The sequence below is a fragment of the Lagenorhynchus albirostris genome, chromosome 19, assembly GCF_949774975.1.
Source record: "Lagenorhynchus albirostris chromosome 19, mLagAlb1.1, whole genome shotgun sequence".
Taxonomy (NCBI): Eukaryota; Metazoa; Chordata; class Mammalia; order Artiodactyla; family Delphinidae; genus Lagenorhynchus; species Lagenorhynchus albirostris.
The window spans coordinates 33982702-34003397 of NC_083113.1; the positions used below are offsets into that span (position 1 = coordinate 33982702).

Below are 20696 nucleotides of genomic sequence, written 5' to 3' on the forward strand. Positions count from 1 at the left end.
TCCCTCCCTTCTTTCTGTTTTGCAGATGGTACAGTTTTGTCGTTATGAGATGAGGTTAGACATAATAGATAACTTCTCCTAATAACGGTACCTCAGTTTAAATTTTTAGCCAACTTCAAGCAAGTTTAAATGCTCATTGAAAAGGTAAAACTATATAAAAACAACCAAAGAAGAAGGGCAAACCTTCATCGCTTTTACTTCCTGCTCTTCCTCTCCCGAGATACCGGCTGTTAACATACCAGTATTTATTTACCAGCTTAGACCCTTTTTTCCCTGTACACACCTATTTCTGCATACAGTTTTTATACGGAAAGAGAGTATAAACTCTTGTTTAATTCACTTCTGTACTTCCAGCTTCAGGAACATGATAGACACTGAAAATACCTGTTGAACAAATGAATTAAGAATTTCTGAAATTTGACCTTCTCATTTAAAAATGCACCACGGACGGCCTTCCATGTCATCCAGCTCATTCTTTCTATGGCTGCGTAGTATTCTATAGAACGTCTGCACGGTTGTTCAACCACAACCCTATTGTCAGACATGGGCTTACCTCTGCTTTCAGTATTGAAGCCCTTGTGCCTACCCCCTCCCACACTCACGTGAGTATTTATCTAGGCAACTGCGGTAAACAGAGTAATGGCTTCCCAAAGATGCCGGCGTCCTAGTCCTCAGAGACTGTGAATTTGTTTCCTTCCATGGCAAAAGGACTTGCAGGTGTGATTAAGCTGAGACTCTCGAGACAGAGAAAGCCTTCTGGATTATCAGGTGTGTCCAATATAAGGCACCTTATAAGAAGGAGGCAGGAGGCTCACGGTCGCGAGAGTAGATGCGTGGAGGAAGCCGGGGGAGAGCAGGCGCTGTGCTGACAGATCAGAGGTTGGGGTGACGCCATTGCTGGAAGGCGCCATAAGCCAAAGAACGCGGACAGCCTCCAGGAGCTGGAAAAGGCAAAGAAATGGACTCTCCTCTAGAGCCTCCGGAAGGAATGCAGCCCTGCTGGCCCATTTTGGACTTCTGACCTCCAGAACTGTGAGATAATCAATTTTGGGGTTTTTTTCCAATTTTTTTATAGTGATAAAAATTTTATAGTGATAAAATTTACTGTCTTAACCATTTTTAAGTATACCGTTCAGTGGCATTAAATACATGCATAATGTTTCATCAACACCATCCATCTCCATAACTCTTTTTCATCTTGTAAACAATTAAACAATAACTCGCCATTGCCCCCTCCCCTCTGCCCCGGCAACCAACCTTCTACTTTCTGTCTCTGATTTGGACCACTCTAAATGTCTCATATAGTGGAATCATATGGTATTCGTCTTTTTGTGGCTGGCATATTTCACTTAGTATAATGTTCTTAAGATTCATCCATATTGTAGCATATGTCAGAATTTCCTTCTTTTTAAAGGCTGAATAATACTCCATTTTATGGTGGTGGATTTCTAGGCTGAACTGAGACAGGCATTCTTAGCTGAGACGCCAAGAGGTGGTTAAAACAGTATGAGAACATCAAGGTAGCTGATTCCAAGCAGAAAAAACAGCTGACAGTGTAGCGATGTATTTGAATCTGCTGTAATTAAGATTTTCCACAGGCTGTGGGGTGGGTGAGAGACCTCGTTGACAATTTTATCAAACTTGTGATGTTTAAATTCAACAAAACGTTTACATAACAGATTTCAGAAGGAAATTAAATCTGTTTTTGTTTCACTTTTCTATTTTTTAAAAATATAAATGGGCTAAATGAAAGCTGATTTGATTAGATGTAGAATACTAAAGTGTGTAAATATGTCGGTCTAAAGCCCGTGGAGACACAAACAGGTGTGAGAAGTTCCATGCTCTTAATGATCAAAAATGGGTGTGTAAATCCTAGAGAAGCTTTAATTAAACAGTTCAAAAAAGGTAGCTCCTTTCTACAGGTTTTGCAGATTTTGATAGTTGTAGATTCTTTTTTGCTGTGTTGTAAAACAAAAAAGCTAACTTTTAAACCAGAAAATTGTTTACCCATTCATCTATCAATGACCACTTGAGTTACTTGTACGTTTTAGCCATTGTCAGTAATGCTGCTATAAGCATTGGAGTACTAATACCTCTTTAAGATCCTGCTCTCAACTCTTTTGGGTATATATCCAGAAGTGGAATTCCTGGATCATATGGTAATTCTATCTTAAATTTTTTGAGGAACCTTCATACTGTTTTCAACAGCAGCTGTATCAGTTTGTTTGTTTTTTTTAATTTATTTTATTTTTGGCTGCGTTGGGTCTTCATTGCTGCACTCAGGCTTTCTCTAGTTGCGGTGAGCAGGGGCTATTCTTCCTTGCAGCGCATGGGCTTCTCATTGCGGTGGCTTCTGTTCTGGAGCACGGGCACTAGGCATGGGGGCTTCAGTAGTTGTGGCATGATGGTTCAGCAGTTTTGGCTCATGGGCTCTAGAGCGCAGGCTCAGTAGTTGTGGTGCACGGGCTTAGTTGCTCCATGGCATGTGGGATCTTCCCAGACCAGGGCTCGAACCGTGTCCCCTGCACTGGCAGGCGGATTCTTAACGACTGCGCCACCAGGGAAGTCCCTGTACCAGTTTTTTTTTTTTTTTTTTTTTTTGCGGTACACGGGCCTCTCACTGTTGTGGCCTCTCCCGTTGCGGAGCACAGGCTCCCATGTGCGGAGCACATGGCTCACGGGCACAGCCGCTCCGCGGCATGTGGGGTCTTCCCGGACCGGGGCATGAACCCGTGTCCCCTGCATTGGCAGGCGGACTCTCAACCACTGCGCCACCAGGGAAGCCTTCCCTGTACCAGTTTTTAATATTCGCATCAGCAGTGCTCAAGGGTTCCAATTTCTCCACATCCTCACCAACAGTTGTTTTCTGGGTTTTTTTGTTGTATGTTTGTTTGTTTGTTTTTTAGTAGTAGCCATTCTAATGTGTGTGAGGTGATATATCATTGTAGTTTTGATTAGCATTTCCCTAATGATTAGTGATACCGAGCATCTTTTCATGTGCTTATTGGCCATGCATATATCCTCTTTGGAGAAATATTTATTCAAGTTCCTTTGCCCATTTTTTTTTAATTTTTAAAATTTTTATAAAATTTTAAAAGTTACACTAGATTTATTGTTATTACAAAATATTGGCTATATTCCCTGTGTTGTACAATACATCCCTGTAGCCTATCTTACACCCAATAGTTTGTACCTCCCACTCACCCACCCCTATATTGCCACTTCCCTTTTCTCTCTCCCCATTGGTAAACCACTGGTTTGTTGTATTTTTTAAGATTCCACATATAAGTGATATCATACAGTGTTTGTCTTTCTAACTTATTTCACTTATCATAGTGCCCTCCAACTCCATCCATGTTGCTGCAAATGGCAAAATTTCGTTCTTTTTTATGGTTGAGTAGTATTCCAGTGTGTGTGTGTGTGTGTGTGTGTGTGTGTGTGTGTGTGTATCACATCTTCTTTATTCATTCATCTGTTGATGGACACTTAGGTTGCTTCCATATCTTGGCAATTGTAAATAATGCTGCTGTGAACATTGGGGTGCATGTATCTTTCCGAATTAGTGTTTTTGGTTTCTTTTTTATATATATATATACCCGGGAGTGGAATTGCTGGGTCATATGGTAGTTCTATTTTTAGTTTTGTGAGAAACCGCCATACTGTCTTCCATAGTGGCTGCACCAATTTACATTCCCTCCAACAGTGTACAGGGGTTCCCTTTTCTCCACATCCTTGCCAACATTTATAGTTCATGTTCTTTTTAATGATAGCCATCCTGACAGGTGTGAGGTGGTAACTCATTGTGGTTTTGATTTGCATTTCCCTGATGATTAGTGATGTTGAGCATCTTTTCATGGGCCTGTTGGTCATATGCATTCCCTCTTTGGAAAAATGTCTATTCAGTTCTTCTGTGCGTTTTTAAATTGGGTTGTTTGTTTTATCAATGTTGAGTTGTATGAGCTCTTTATATATATGATGGATATTAATCCTTTATCAGTCATATAATTTGCAAATATTTTCTCCCATTCAGTAGGTTGTCTTGTGGGGTCTTTTGTTGTTTTTTTTGTGGTACGCGGGCCTCTCACTGTTGTGGCCTCTCCCGTTGTGGAGCACAGGCTCCGGACGCGTGGGCTCAGCGGCCATGGCTCACGGACCCAGCTGCTCCGCGTCATGTGGGATCTTCCCAGACCGGGGCACGAACCCGTGTCCCCTGCATCGGCAGGCAGACTGTCAACCACTGCGCCACCAGGGAAGCCCCGGGTTGTCTTGTTTTGTTGATGGTTTCCTTTGCTGTGCAAAAGCTTTTAAGTTAAATTAGGTCCCATTTGTTTATTTTTGCTTTTTACTTTAAACCCTTATATATATGATTAACAAATATTTTCTTCCATTCTGCAGGTTACCTTTTTACCCTGTTGATATTATCTTTTGATGCACGAAATTTTTAATATTCATGAAGTCCAGTCTATTTTGTTTTGTTGCCTATACCTTTGGTGTCATGTTCAAGAAATCATTGCCAAATTCAGTGTCATGAAGCTTTTTTCCTGTTTTTTTCTACGGGTTGTATAGTTTTCGGTCTTACATTTAGGTCCTGATCCATTTTGAGTTAATTTTTATACTTGGCACTAGGTAAGGGTCCAGCTTCATTCTTTTGTGTGTGGATATCCAGTTTTCCCAGCACTATTTTTTTTTTTTTTTTGGCGGTACGCTGGCCTCTCACTGTTGTGGCCTCTCCCATTGCGGAGCACAGGCTCCGGATGCGCAGGCTCAGTGGCCATGGCTCACGGGCCTAGCCGCTCCGCTGCATGTGGGATCTTCCCGGACCGGGGCACGAACCCGTGTCCCCTGCATTGGCAGGCGGACTCTCGACCACTGCGCCACCAGGGAAGCCCTCCCAGCACTATTTTTAAAAAGATTATTGTTCCCCCATTGAATGGTCTTGGCACCCTTGTCAAAAATCACCTGACCATATATATGAAGGTTTATTTCTAGGCTCCCTATTTTATTTAATCAGTCTATCTTTCTGTCTTTATGCCAGTACCACACTGTTTCTAATACCATAGCTTTGTAGTAAGTTGAAATCAGGAAGTGTGAGTACCCCAGCTTTGTTCTCCTTTTTCAAGATTGTTTTGGCTATATGGGGAGCCCTTGAGATCCCATATGAATTTTAAAATGAGATTTTCTATTTTAAAATCCCAATGATGTTTTTTGAAGGTAGAGATTGCATCGAATCTGTAGATAACATTGGGTAGTATTGACGTCTTAACAATATTAAGTATTCCAGTCCATGAACATCAGATGTGTTTCCATTTATTTATGTCTCCTTTAATTTCTTTCAGCAATGTTTGCACTTTTCATTGTACAAGTCTTTCACCTCCTTGGTTAAGTTAATTCCTAGGTATTTTATTTTTGATGCTATTATAAATGGAATTTTTATAATTTCCTTATCAGATTGTTCATTGTTAGTGTATAGAAATGCAACTGGTTTTTGTGTGTTGACTTTGTATCCTGCTATGTTGCTGAATTCATTTATTAGCTCTAATAGTTTTGGTTTTGTGTTGTGGAGTCTTTAGGCTTTTCTACATAGAAGAGCATATCATCTGCAGAGATCATTTTACTTTTCCATTTTTGATGCCTTGTATTTCTTTTTCTTGCCTAATACTTCTGGCTAGAACTGTCCAGTACTATGTTGATTAGTACTTCCAGCACTATGCCCAAAAGTGAGCATCCTTGTCTTCTTCCTGCTCTTAGAGGAAAAGCCTTCAGTATTTCACCATTGAGCATGATGTTTGTTGTGGGTTTTTCCACACATATGGCTTTTATTATGTTGAAGTACTTTCCTTCTTTTCCTAGTTTGAGTGTTTTTCTTACCATGAAAAGGTGTTGAATTTTGTCAAATTCTTTAGCAGCAATTTAGATGATCATATTTTTTTTCCCCTTCGCTCTGTTAATGTGGTGTATTACATTGATCAATTTTATGTTGAACTATCCTTGCATTCCATGAATAAATCCCACTTGGTCAGGGTGTATAATCCTTTTAATATGCTGCTGAATTCAGTTTTCTAGAATTTTGTTGAGGATTTTCCCATCAGTGTTCATAAAGGAAATTGGTGTGGTAGTTTTTTGTTTTGAGTTTTCTTGTTTATTTGCTTGTAGTGACTTTGAATTCAGCATCAGAGTAATGCTGGCCTCATAGAATGACTTATGAAGTGTTCCCTCCTTGATTTTTTGGAAAAGCTTGAGGAGGATTGATATTAGCTTTTTTTAAATGTTTGGTAGAATTCACCAGTGAAGCCATCAGATCTGGGGCTTTTCTTTGTTGGGAGATTTTTGATTACTAGTTCAGTTTCCTTACTAGTTACAGGTCTATTCAGATTTTCTATTTCTTCATGACTTAGTATTGGTAGGTTTTATGTTTCTAGGAATTTGTCCATTTCATCTAGGTCATCCTATTTGTTGGCATATACTTGTTCATAGTATTCTTATCCTCTTTATTTCTGTAGAAATGATAGTAATGTCCCCACTTTCCTTTCTGATTTTAGTAATTTGAGTCCTTTTATTCAGTTCATCTAAGGTTTTGTCAATTTTGTTGACCTTTTCAGAGAATCAGCTTTTAATTCCATTGATTTTTGTCTACTCTCATATTCTCTAATCTTTTTTAAGAAAATTTTATTTATTTATTTTTGGCTGCGTTGGGTCTTCATTGCTGTGCGCAGGCTTTTGCTAGTTGCCGCAAGCGGGGGCTACTCTTTGTTGCGGTGCGCGGGCTTCTCATTGTGGCGGCCTCTCTTGTTGCAGAGCACAGGCTCTAGGCGCGCGGGCTTCAGTAGTTGTGGCGCATGGGCTTAGTTGCTCTGCAGCATGTGGGATCTTCCCAGACCAGGGCTCAAACCAGTGTCTCCTGCGTTGGCAGTCAGATTCTTAACCACTGCGCCACCAGGGAAGTCCCCTATTCTCTAATCTTTATTTCCTTCCTTCTGCTAGTTTTGGGTTTAGTTTGTTCTTTTTCAAGTTCCTTAACTTGTAAAGTTATGTTCTTAATTTGAGATCTGTTTTTTTTAATGTGTTTATAGCTGTGCATTTTCCCCTTAGGACTGCTTTTGCTACATTATAGTTTTGGTATGTTGCATTTTTGTTTTCATTAAAACTAAGGAGTTTCTAATTCACCTTGTGATTTCTTCTTTGATCCATTGGTTGTTTAAGAGTGTGTTGTTAAATTTCAATATATTTGTGGATTTTCCAGTTTGCCTTCTGTCACTGATTTCTCACTTTATCTCATTGTGGTCAGAGAAAATATGATAGTTATCTTTTTAAATCTATTGACAATTTTTGTGGCCTAACATATGGTCTAACCTGGAAAATATCCCCGTGCACATAAGAAGAATGTATATGCTTTTGGTGGTGGGTAGAGTGTGCAGCGTCTGTTATATATAGTTGGTTTGTTGTATCTATTTCCTTACTTCTGCTTGCTCTATCCATTATTTCTCTCTTTAATTCTGTCAATTTTTGCTTTATTTATTCAGTTGTATGTCATTAGAAATGTAAGTGTTTATAATGTTACAGCAAGAGGATACATCACATTTCTATTAATATATAATGTCCTACTTTGTCTCTTGTAAACTTTTTGATTTAAAATCTGTTTTGTCCAGTGTTAGTATAGCCACCCCTGCTCTCTTTCGGTTACTGTTTGCATGGAATACCTTTTTCCATTCTTTCACTTTTGATCTGTTTGTGCCTTTTGATCTAAAGTGAGTCTCTTGTGGATAGCATATAGTTGGACTGTGTTTTTATAACCATTTTGCCAGTCTGTCTTTTGGGGAGTTTAATCCATTTACATTTAAGAGTAATTACTGGGAAGGAGAGACTTCTGTCATCTTATTTGTTTTCTGTACATTTTACGGCTTTGTTTCTCACTCCCTGCCTTACTACTGTCTTCCTTAGTGTTTAGTTGACTTTTTTTTTTTTGGTAGTGAAATGTTTAAATTCCTTTCTCATTCCTTTTTGTTTATATTCTATAGCTATTTTCTTTGTGGGTACCATGGGGATTACATTTAACATACTAAAGTTATAACACTCTTATTTGAATTTATACCAGCTTAACTTCAATAATATACAAGAACTCTGCTCCTTTACAGCTCCATCCCCACCCCTTGCTGTTGTTATCACAGAATTACACCTTTATACATTGTGTGCCGGAGAATAATGTAAACTAATAATGATTTTTAATGCATTAGTCTCAAGTCATTTAGAAAACAAAGTGGAATTATAAGCCATTGTTACAATAATGTTAGCTTTTATAATTACTTGTTTATGTACCTTTATTGGGATCTTTGTTTCTTCATGTGGCTTTGAGTTGAATCTTTTTCTTTCTGTTTCTCAGTCTTGATTATTTCCATTGTCCTGTCTTCAAGTTCACTGATTCTTATGCCTGTTCAAATTTGCCTTTGAATCCCTCTAGTTAATTTTTCATTTCAATTATTATACTTTTCAGCTCCAGAATTTCTTTTTGGCTTCTTTTTAGGTTTTATGTCTCATGATTGATGTTTCCATTTTTGTTCATACATTTTCCTGACTTCTTCCAAATCTTCCTTGAGTTCTTTGAGCGTCTTTAAGACAGTTGTTTTAAAAGTTGTTTTGTCTGCTGTATTTGCCATCAAGTCTTTTTCAGGGATAGTTCCTGTTGGTTTTATTTATTTTTTCTTTGAATGGGCCATACTTTTCTGTTTATTTGTATGCCTTATGATTTTTTTGGAAAAAATTTGAATATTTGGATTTAATAATGTGGTAATTATGGAGACCAGATTCTCCCTCTTACCGAGAGTTTGCTGTTTTTTGTTACTGCTTTGTTTAATAGCGTTTTTTTTGTTTGTTTGCTTCCCATTGCTGTAGGCTATCTATGTGACAAGGATCAGCTGAGGTATAGTTTAAAGTCTTGGGTCTTTTCAGAGCCTTTCCTTGGGCATGCACGATCACTTGCTAACTTCCCCCATATATGCAGTTGTTTTGCATGTCTGATGGTTAATTTTGTGTCAGTTTGCCTGGGCTAAGGAATGCCCAGATAGCTGGTAAAAAATTATTTCTGGGTATGTTTGTGAGGGTGTTTTCAGAAGAGATTAGCAAAGAGATTAGAAGACAATCAATACACTGAGTGAAAAAGATCTGCCTTCACCAATGTGGGCAGGCCTCATCCCATACATCAAGGGTCTGAATAGAACAAAAAGGCGGAGGAAGGGCAAATTATCTCCCTCTTTTTAAGCTGGGAGGTCCATCTTCTGCTGCCCTCAGAGATATCAGAGCTCCTGTTTCTTGCACTAGCAGCCCCTCACCCCGTGGTTCACAGGCCTTCAGCATTTTACTGAATTATGCCCATGGCCTTCCTGATTCTCCAGACTGCAGATCATGTGACTTCTCAGCCTCTGTAACATAAGCTGACTCCTATAATAAATTTCATATAGATATACATAGAGAGGGAGATATCTATATAGAGATATCAATCTACATATATCATATTGGTTCCCTTTCTCTGGAGAACCCTAATACAGTATCCTTGTCTTTAATGTTTGGCTCTAAAAAGGAGGAAAAAGAGAAAAATGAAGAGGGCAGTAAAGGGCACCCACCCTTTAAATCCCTTGGACGTCACTTCAGCTGGAGGTGGAGGGGCAGCAACAATCTAATCAGAAGCAGCAATGGGCAGTCAGAGCATAGATCGCCAACATTTGCAGCACAGGGTCCTCTTTTGCCCAACCTGGCTCCCACAAGCTGTATGCAAACAGCTGCCCACCATGGGAATGGGGGGATGGGTAACTGCTATGCTCAGAGCTGAAACTGACCAAAATGAAGCACAGTTTACCTGTCCAAGCCTTCCTGTGGAAGTTGCAATCCTTCAATAGACTCCAGAGTTCCAAAATACTTACATGAGACAGATTCTGCCGGTACAATTGTTGTCTGGGGGGCGGGGGGAGATAGATTGCTGATTCTTCCCATCCAACTATCTTTCCAGAATCCTTTCAATCTGTGTTCTTTGAAACCACCTAGTTCATAGTAATTTGTTATAGCAGCAGTAGAAAATTAATTCAGCAAGAGACCTAGAAATTTCTAGTTCAAAGTATAAACTCATTTTCTCAATTCATTTATTGTCTCTCATATAGACATGGTAGCCATCCTGGTCACTGCCCTCCTGACAATTCCCAGTGTGCCCATGTTCCTCTCAAAATGTCAATCGCAGAATGACCCACTGCTCTAGACCCTGCCCACTGGTACAGAGTAAGCATTTTGTTCGATTTGATCAGCGTGTCTGGGAATCTCGCATTAAGCTGTGCTCATTAAGCTAGAAATGAACTGAACACCTAAATCTACCTCAGTCCCATCTCTTTTGTCCTGTTCTTGTGTCATTGGTTTGTTTTGACCTTGGGGCAGGACTTTATCCTTTCTAAACTTCATGTTGTCTAAACAGTGAAATAATAGCATCTCCAGCATCAAACTAGACTAGTTGTTTGTTGCCATTTCAATTCCTTGTGCTTTCGGAGAATAGAAAGAGCAGGTAGATTTGGCCCCTTAACCTGGGAGGAAGCTAATAGAGACATTATAAATAGAGTAGGTAAAAGCCACCATGTCAAAACTGGCTCAGCTTCAGGGCTTTACATGCCTAAGATGTTGGGGGTGGGCTCCCAATCCGGTTCCATCCGGTTCTCCCCCCCAGCCGCGGGTCCCCCCCAGCTCGGGCGGCGAGAGGAGCGGCAGCGGCCAGGCAGCCCGGCTTCGAGAAGGCTCTCGGTGCGCCGCGGCCCGCAGGCACCGGGCACGCGCCCGCCCCGCCGCCGCGATGCCAAGAGGAAGGTCAGATCCGCCGAGGGGGCGGCGAAAGAGGAGCCCAAGAGGAGATGGGCGAGGTTGTCCGCTAAACCGCCTCCTGCAAAAGTGGAAACGAAGCCAAAAAAAGGCGGCAGGAAAGGATAAATCTTCAGACAAAAAAGTGCAAACAAAAGGAAAAAGGAGAGCAAAGGGAAAACAGGCTGAAGTGACTAACCAAGAGACTAAAGAAGACTTAGCTGCAGAAGATGGAGAAACTAAAAACGAGGAGAGCCCAGCTTCTGATGAAGCAGGAGAGAAAGAAGCCAAATCTGATTAATATCACACACCTGGTCCTATCAGTGGTCCCTGTCTCCTTTCTTGTACAATCCAGAGGAATATCAACTATTTCGTAAATGCAAGTTTTTTAGTAGCTCTAGAAACATAAAAAGGAGGGAATCCCACCTCATCCCAGTTTTTAAGTGTAAATGCTTTTTTTAAGAGGTGAAATCATTTGGTGGTTGTTTATTTTTTGGTACAACCAGAAAATAGTGGGATATTGAATATGCGAGGCTTTGTCTTGTGTGTCAGCTTAACATTCCACAGATGGAGGGTAGCTTTTATAGCCTATAATACAAAGCATACTAAATGGCAGTTTGGAGTCAGTTGTGCATTTAATGTCTTAAACCCTTTACATTACTTCTCTTCCCATGTTACTTTTGGTAGAATTGTTTCCTAAAGCAAACCACTCACCCCTTGCTCTTGGCTCTCCTGGGCAGAGTTCTGTGCACTCTGTAACATCTTTGATCGGTGGTAGTCCAGTTCTCGTAACTGTTAATGTGCTGTGAACGACTGACAGTTTGAGTATGTAGTGTATATGATATTGTGAATTAGTGGGACTTACGATGTAACAGCCTATCAATATTTGAAGATATTGGTACTTGATATCCTGTGAAGGAAATTTTGCCTTCAAATTTTAAGCTGGAAAGTCCTGGAATAACTGTTCAGAAAAGAATCACAGCTACGTGACTTTTTAGATTTTTGGAATGTATGTTGAGAATTGTGTACAAAATGAAATGTGTGTGTACTGATCCTCAAAACAATCAGTAAAATCTCAGTTATGAAAAAAAATGCCTAAGATATGATTTATAGGGGAAAACTTCACCAAAGAGCCCAGCTCAAAGCAGGGACTGAATTTTTTTTTTTTTTTTTTTTTGTCGTATATGGCCTTTATTATGTTGAAGTAGGTTCCCTCTGTGCCCACTTTCTGGAGAGTTTTTATCATAAATGGTGTTGAATTTTGTCAAAAGGTTTTTCTGCATCTATTGAGGTGATCATATGGTTTTTCTTCAATCTGTTAATAAGGTGTATCACATTGATTGATTTGCGTATATTGAAGAATCCTTGCATTCCTGGGATAAACCCCACTTGATCATGGTGTATGATCCTTTTAATGTGCTGTTGGATTCTGTTTGCTAGTATTTTGTTGAGGATTTTTGCATCTATATTCATCAGTGATATTGGTCTGTAATTTTCTTTTTTTGTAGTATCTTTGTCTGGTTTTGGTATCAGGGTGATAGTGGCCTCATAGAATGAGTTTGGGAGTGTTCCTTCCTCTGCAATTTTTTGGAAGAGTTTGAGAAGGATGGGTGTTAGCTCTTCTCTAAATGTTTGATAGAATTCACCTGTGAGGCCATCTGGTCCTGGACTTTTGTTTGTTGGAAGATTTTTAATCACAGTTTCAATTTCAGTGCTTGTGATTGGCCTGTTCATATTTTCTGTTTCTTCCTGGTTCAGTCTTGGAAGGTAATACCTTTCTAAGAATTTGTCCATTTCTTCCAGGTTGTCCATTTTATTGGCATAGAGTTGGCTTGTAGTAAGTAGTCTCTTAGGATGCTTTGTATTTCTGCAGTGTCTGTTGTAACTTCTCCTTTTTCATTTCTAATTTTATTGATTTGAGTCCCCTCCCTCTTTTTCTTGATGAGTCTGGCTAATGGTTTATCAATTTTGTTTATTTTCTCAAAGAACCAGCTTTTAGTTTTATTGATCTTTGCTATTTTCTTTGTTTCTGTTCCATTTATTTCTGCTCGGATCTTTATGATTTCTTTCCTTCTGCTAACTTTGGGTTTTGTTTGTTTTTCTTTCTCTAGTTCCTTTAGGTGTGCGGTTAGATTGTTTGAGATTTTTCTTGTTTCTAGAGGTAGGCTTGTATAGCTATAAACTTCCCTCTTAGAACTGCTTTGGTGCATCCCATAGGTTTTGGATCGTCATGTTTTCATTGTCATTTGTCTCTAGGTATTTTTTGATTTCCTCTTTGATTTCTTCAGTGATCTCTTGGTTATTTAGTAACGTATTGTTTAGCCTCCATATGTTTGTGTTTTTTATATTTTTTTCCCTGTAATTGATTTCTAATCTCATAGCATTGTGGTCAGAAAAGATGCTTGATATGATTTCAATTTTCTTAAATTTACTGAGGCTTGATTTGTGACCCAAGACGTGATCTATCCTGGAGAATGTTCCGTGCGCACTTGAGAAGAAAGTGTAATCTGCTGTTTTTGGATGGAATGTCCTATAAATATCAATTAAATCTATCTGGTCTATTGTGTCATTTAAAGCTTCTGTTTCTTTATTTATTTTCATTTTGGATGATCTGTCCATTGGTGTAAGTGAGGTGTTAAAGTCCCCCACTATTATTGTGTTACTGTCGATTTCCTCTTTTAGAGCTGTTAGCAGTTGCCTTATGTATTGAGGTTCTATGTTGGGTGCATATATATTTATAATTGTTATATCTTCTTCTTGGATTGATCCCTTGATCATTATGTAGTGTCCTTCCTTGTCTCTTGTAACATTCTTTATTTTAAAGTCTATTTTATCTGATATGAGTATTGCTACTCCAGCTTTCTTTTGATTTCATTTGCATGGAATATCTTTTTCCATCCCCTCACTTTCAGTCTGTATGTGTCCCTAGGTCTGAAGTGGGTCTCTTGTAGACAGCATATATATAGGTGTTGTTTTTGTATCCATTCAGCCAGCCTTTGTCTTTTGGTTGGAGCATTTAATCCATTCACGTTTAAGGTAATTATTGATAATGTATGTTCCTATGACCATTTTCTTAATTGTTTTGGGTTTCTTTTCTTTTCTTCTCTTGTGTTTCCCACTTAGAGAAGTTCCTTTAGCATTTGTTGTAGAGCTGGTTTGGTGGTGCTGAATTCTCTTAGCTTTTGCTTGTCTGTAAAGCTTTTGTTTTCTCCATCGAATCTGAAGGAGATCCTTGCTGGGTAGAGTAATCTTGGTTGTAGGTTCTTCCCTTTAATCACTTTAAGTATATCATGCCACTCCCTTCTGGCTTGTAGCATTTCTGTTGAGAAATCAGCTGTTAACCTCATGGGAGTTCCCTTGTATGTTATTTGTCATTTTTCCCTTGCTACTTTCAATAACTTTTCTTTGTCTTTAATTTTTGCCAATTTGATTACTGTGTGTCTCGGCGTGTTTCTCCTTGGGGTTTATCCTGTATGGGACTCTCTGCGCTTCCTGGGCTTGGGTGGCTATTTCCTTTCCGATGTTAGGGAAGTTTTCAACTATAATCTCTTCAAATATTTTCTTGGGTCCTTTCTCTCTCTCTTCTCCTTCTGGGACCCCTATAATGCGAATGTTGTTGCGTTTAATGTTGTCCCAGAGGTCTCTTAGGCTGTCTTCATTTCTTTTCATTCTTTTTTCTTTATTCTGTTCCGCAGCAGTGAATTCCACCATTCTGTCTTCCAGGTCACTTTTCCGTTCTTTTGCCTCAGTTATTCTGCTATTGATTCCTTCTAGTGTATTTTTCATTTCAGTTACTGTATTGTTCATCTCTGCTTGTTTGTTCTTTAATTCTTCTAGGTCTTTGTTAAACATTTCTTGCATATTCTCAATCTTTGCCTCCATTCTTTTTCCGAGGTCCTGGATCATCTTCACTATCATTATTCTGAATTCTTTTACTGGAAGGTTGCCTATCTCCACTTCATTTAGTTGTTTTTTGGGGTGTTATCTTGTTCCTTCATCTGGTACATAGTCCTCTGCCTTTTCATCTTGTCTATCTTTCTGTGAATCCAGGGACTGAATTTATGTTGGGAATTTATTTTGTCATTAGTGCCAGAGCGGCCAGGCCATCCAAATGTTGGCCCCAGATGCTGCAGGCCTCCTCCAATGCCAGAAGAGAGGAGACACCCTGGGAGCCCCCAGGCTTCACACCTGTGTGACAGGCACCTCCCTTCAGCCCCCTGGGGCCCCACCCAGCACTTGGCCGAGCGAACTCTCAAGGACTGATAATTCTTTGGCACTTTGTTGTCTGATGGAGCTGGGTGGTTTTACAAATGCAAAGCAAGTTAGAGTTTGGAGAGAGCCAATTCCATCCTGGTTCCTCTTTTACAGAGAGAAAGCCAAGGCTAGTTTGTATAGACTTCAGAGTTCTCTAAGTTATGCTTTGTGGAATAGCCTCATGGGAAGTCTCTGTGGGGGCTTCCCTGGTGGTGCAGTGGTTAAGAATCTGCCTGCCAGTGCAGGGGACACGGGTTCGAGCCCTGGTCTGGGAAGATCCCACATGCCACGGAGCAACTAAGCCCGTGCGTCACAACTACTGAGCCTGCGCTCTAGAGCCCACGAGCCACAACTGCTGAAGCCCATGTGCCTAGAGCCTGTGCTCTGCAACAAGAGAAGCCCCCACAATGAGAAGCCTGCACACTGCAACAAAGAGTAGCCCCCGCTCGCGGCAACTAGAGGAAGCCTGGGCACAGCAACGAAGATGCAGTGCAGCCAAAAATAAATAACTAAAATAAATAAATTTAAAAAAGGAAGTCTCTGGGCATTTTTCACTCCAGCCAACGGTGGGTGTGCTGGGCCAGACCAGGAAAAATGCTTCCACACAGGGCTCACACATACTTGTATCGGAAGCACTAGATTCGTTTCCTGGGGCTGCTGTAACATAGTACCACAAACTGGGTGGCTTAAAACAATGGAAAGTTCTTGTCTCTCAGTTCTGGAGGCAGGTGGTCTGAAATCAAGGTATCAGCAGGGCCAAGTTCTCTCTGCAAGCTTCAGTGAAGATCCTTCCCTGCCCCTTCCAGCATCCAGTGGCTCCCGGCGACCCCTGGCATTCCCTGGCTTCCAGGTGCATCCCTCCAGTCTCTGCCTCTGTCATCAGACAGCATTCTTTCTGTGTCTCTGCATCATCTTCCCTTTGCGTATGTCCATCTCTGTGCCCAAATTTCCCCTCTTGTAAGAGCACCAGTCCTATTGCATCAGGGCCCACTCTACTGGGGGCCCTCTTCTTAACTTGATTACCTCTGCAAAGACCCTGTTGCAAAATAAAGTCACAGGTACCAAGGGTTAGGACTTCAATATCTCTTCTAGGGACACAATTCAACTATAATAGGAGCCTTCTACCGGGAGACAGAATGAAGCAGGTAAAAAAGGCCTAGGGATGCTGGTTCCGTTAGCCATGTCCTAACTGAGATATGAGGGCACTTGGACAGGCAGCCCTGCAAACTAGTATTCCTGGCTGACCCTGATTATGAATCATAGAAGGAAGGGCTGATACAGGGCCCAGTCTCTGCACTGACTCTTTTTTTAACTTAAAAAAAATTTTTTTGGCCACACCGCAGTGGCGTGTAGTACTTCCCCAACCAGGGATTGAACCCAGTGGAAGTGTGGAGTCTTAACCACTGGACCACCAGGGAAGTCCTCTGTACTGTTTTGAGAGCCTTCCTCAGACCCAAACTTGCTTCCCTGACTTGGCAAAGCAAGCCCCGGAGTTCCTTCGTCACCTGCCTCAGGATCCAGTTAGCAGTTGTTATCACTTGTATCAGTATTACTTATTCCATCCTCACTCCTTCCCAAAGTACTCCTTCTACCCCAGACACGGCTTCCCCTGAGAAGAGCTCTGGTTAATTAATACAACCTTCCCTCCGCTTGCTGCATTTCCAATGCCATGGTGGCCTGTACGCACCGGCATCCCAGGCAGCCCGCCAGCACACCAGCCCCTCAGCCTCACTCTCCTCGCAGCTCTCAGCTGTGGAGGGTGAGGCTACCCCATTCCCGGGCCTCGCTGCCAGGGGAGCCTGTGTGCTTGGGTATTTTCTGGTTCCAAAACATTGCCAGTGACCTGCTCTCTCTGATCCTTGATGAGACTTCTCACTTCAGTAAAGATTTGCAGATGCGTCCAAATCCACCACCTGGAAGATACCAAGAACCGTCGTGTCCCGTTTGAGTGGGGCCACTCGGGCTAATCGTTTCCGCAGGGGCAGTGGAGGGCCTGCATTGCTTCATCCCAGGGTCTTACATCCTTGACTGGAAGCATTCTCCAAGCCCACTGCAGCCTAGATAGAAAACTGCAGCAAGACTTTCCATTAGGTGGTTCTAGAAATGCCACCTTAGAGAACCATGAACTTGCCCGCGAGTGACAGGACTGCAGGTATTAAACTGTGTGTGCCCTACTGTCCCAGGCCTGCAGGCGAGGGCCCTGGCATCACCCACTCCATTTCCCTCCATACCGTCCCCGGAGGGCACTGCCATTGCCCAACAGGTTCTGGGAGATAGAAAGGAGAAGAACCATCCCGAGGGAACTGAGGTCAGGGGCAGCACATCTGCAGCAAGGGGTACAGGGCTGCTGTGCCAACTCGTCCATTCAATACACTGTGAGCAGTGCCTTCTGGAATTGGGTTCTGGCAGCAGTGCAGAGGCCTGGCAAGTGGGGGGCAGACATCCGTGAGTGAAGGAGAAGTTTTCTGGAAAGGAAAGTGAACATCTCATGGGAGCTGTATGATATGACGGAGAATGGTCACTAGACTGGAAGTGCCTGTGCCGTGTGTACCTGGACCCGCTTTGTGCTCAAAAAGATGTGAACACTTTTTGGAACTTCAGTGGGCTGTGTTTCTTTGAGACCCTGCACCAGGATTGGATCACATGGGTGTTAGAGCCTCAGTGGGGTTCCATGTGCTTTGCCCTCTGTAATCCTCACAACCACCCTGAGATGATGGCGGTGGCGTTATTATCCCCATTTTACAGATGAGAAAACCTAGGACCAGGCAGATTAAGTGACTGGTTGAAGATCTCCCATGACTGGTTTGTGCAGAGCTGAGATTTAGAACCCTGGCCTGGACACCTCACCTCTTCCCATCTCCTTGGTGCTGTGTTCCTTGAGTCAGAATGGCCCAGCCCAGACTTGGGAATCCGGTGCTCCAGGGCCTGGAATTGGCCAGAGCTCTCAGAGCCATAAATAGACCCCATTCCCAGTGGGATGTGCTGTGTGGAGACACCGAGTCTCCTTGCAGCCCAGGAAAAGCATCAGCAATGCCCACAGGGAGAGTCTGCAGGGCTGCTCCCCCCCCCCCCGCCGCCCCCCACCCCCGGGGAGAGCGTGGAGCTGCAGGTCCCACAGGGAAGGAAAGCCAGCCCAGCCTGGCTTTGTGCCTTTCTCCATTTGGCCTAAGAACGGAGGACACCCTTTGGACTTCACGGGCCGTGAGGGCCACAGTGGCCAAGAGGAGATAAATCTGAGTGTGTCCTTCTCAATGGGCTGTCGGCGTGAGATTACAAATAAGTGACAGTTTCCATAATTACCGTGCTGTCTATTCTGAAGCAAGGGTGGATGCGGGTCAGGGCTCTAGAATCAGCGCCGGGTTCAAGTCCTGGTGCTTCTGTGGTGTTGGCCTCATGACCTCAGGCAGGTGAGCCAGCTGGCAAGACTGACCTTGGACTCGGCTCACCCTCACGGCTGCTTTCCCTCCAGACCAGCACCCACCCAACCCCACCCAGCACCCATCCCCACAACCAGCACACGAGTGGTGCCAAGACTCGCAAGTGGTGTGAACCAGACTACCTAGCACCTCCCATGAAGACATGCCCAGAGTTTGGGGCTCAAGCAACCTAAACAGGAAAGGGAGGAAGACATCCTCCAGATCAAGGGAGCCCAGAGCCTTCCCCGGGGTGGCTGGAGAAGGGCCTAAACCAACCCACAGGACCCCCCCTGCCGTTCCAGTGACCTCTTAGTCACACACTGCCACATCCACTGAACATCCACTCATCCATCACGGGCTAACAGGGAGCCCCCCAGTCTTATGGCATTTTGTTACGTCATCCTGAGCTAAGACGGTGCAGCTCCAGGCACAGAGTGTGTTTCTGAAGCCTCTGGTTCATTTCCATCATTAGGTTCAGGGCTGGGCACCAGTCAGCCAGGGAGCTGCACCCACCACCGTCAGGTTCTCCAGGGCTGATGACGGACACCGCATTGCCTGATTGCTTCCAAGGAGCTGAGCCCCCAGCTTATCAGCCACTTGGTACCACACTCCCCATGCGCAGCCCTGAGCTGGCAAGGGTCTGTGCCAGGTCACTGTTCCCACATACCTTGCTCCAAGGGAAATCTCTGCGTGGCTCCCAGCTCCCCAGGATCTGACATTTTAAAGCCTCCAGCCCCTCCCCCAACCCAGGTTGAAGGGATGCGTCAGGAGCTCACTGGGTATGCAAATGTATGCGTGTGTGTTCATAACACAATAGGTTGGATTCTTTCCTGATGTTTCACTTCAGACTGAGGCCTGCTGCAAAAGAAGACACTGGGAGGGGCTCACACGTGAGAATAGGATTCAATTTCTGGAGGGTGAGAGGCCAGGCAATGGATGCCTGTACAGAGAAACAAGGTGTCCCAACAGGTAGGTGTGCAAGCGCAGCAACAAAAATTCACTCAATGCACAGGAATTAAGTTCCTGTTGTTTGCCAGGCTCTGTGAGGGGCTCTGGGATACAGGCAGGACGCAGGCCAGGGAGGCTTAGAAGTCAAGCTCTAGAATCAACCACCCCTGGTCCAACCCTGGCTCCACTTAGCATCTCTGTGAAGCCAAGAACATCTTTTTTTCTGCCAACATCCATTCTCAGCCCCTCTGGTAACTATACCCCTATTGTTCTCTGGGGAACCATCCCTGTGGTTCACGTTGTCCCAGAGAAGCTGACATCCAGCCCAGTTCCTGGGGAAGAGTGAGGGATCCCCTCACCCTGAGCCAATCACTGGCTCCCAGGAGCAGGCAGGCACGTGACCAAGCCGGGGGCCCTGGTCACAACCCTAGATGCCCCTGAGCTCCTGCCAGACCTGAAACCAGAGAGGAGGTAGGGACCACTTCCTGTCTCCATCTGGCCACTAGACAGAGCCCCAAACTGAAGCAAACACAAGGGAAGCAAGAACCAGAGACGGGGGGAAACCGAGGCCTGACAGCATGTGAGTCTTGGGTTAGCCATGCCTGAAATAGCTGCATCCCCACACCTCTCAGTTCAATAAGTAAATTAATTACCTCTTTTCTTTTAAATTGTCTTGTATAAGCCAGATTAAATTAGGTTTCTGCCATGTACAACTCTTCCAATACACGTACAACTCTTCCAATACACATACGTACCCAAAGCAATTGCAGATTTATGAAAATGGAGAATGAACCAAGACAACAGTGTCTCCAGGTTGTACTTGGTTACACATGGTTGGTGAGGGGTAACTGATAAGGTGCCGATTTGTGGTTAGCGTTGGCGAATGTCAGATGTAGGCAGAAGGGCTTCTCATCTAAGTGGCTTTGTGGATACCAGATAAAGTCTGACCTTTCCCCCTTTTTTTTAGGAGTTTATTAATTTATTTATTTTTGCTGTGTTGTGTCTTCGTTTCTGTGCGAGGGCTTTCTCTAGTTGTGGCAAGCGGGGGCCACTCTTCATCGCGGTACGTGGGCCTCTCACTATGGCGGCCTGTCTTGTTGCGGAGCACAGGCTCCAGACGCGCAGGCTCAGTAGTTGTGGCTCACGGGCCTAGTTGCTCCGCGGCATGTGGGATCCTCCCAGACCAGGGCTCGAACCTGTGTCCCCTGCGTTAGCAGGCAGACTCTCAACCACTGTGCCACCAGGGAAGCCCTC

The 20696-nt window shown here is 43.2% G+C and overlaps 1 protein-coding gene and 1 pseudogene across 1 annotated transcript in view; both read left to right on the top strand.

The window, feature by feature from the left end:
• Positions 1 to 20696, top strand: part of NDRG4 (NDRG family member 4) — a 105798-nt gene that overhangs the window by 23408 nt on the left and 61694 nt on the right. The window lies entirely within an intron of this gene.
• Positions 10648 to 11148, top strand: LOC132509158 (non-histone chromosomal protein HMG-14-like; annotated as a pseudogene).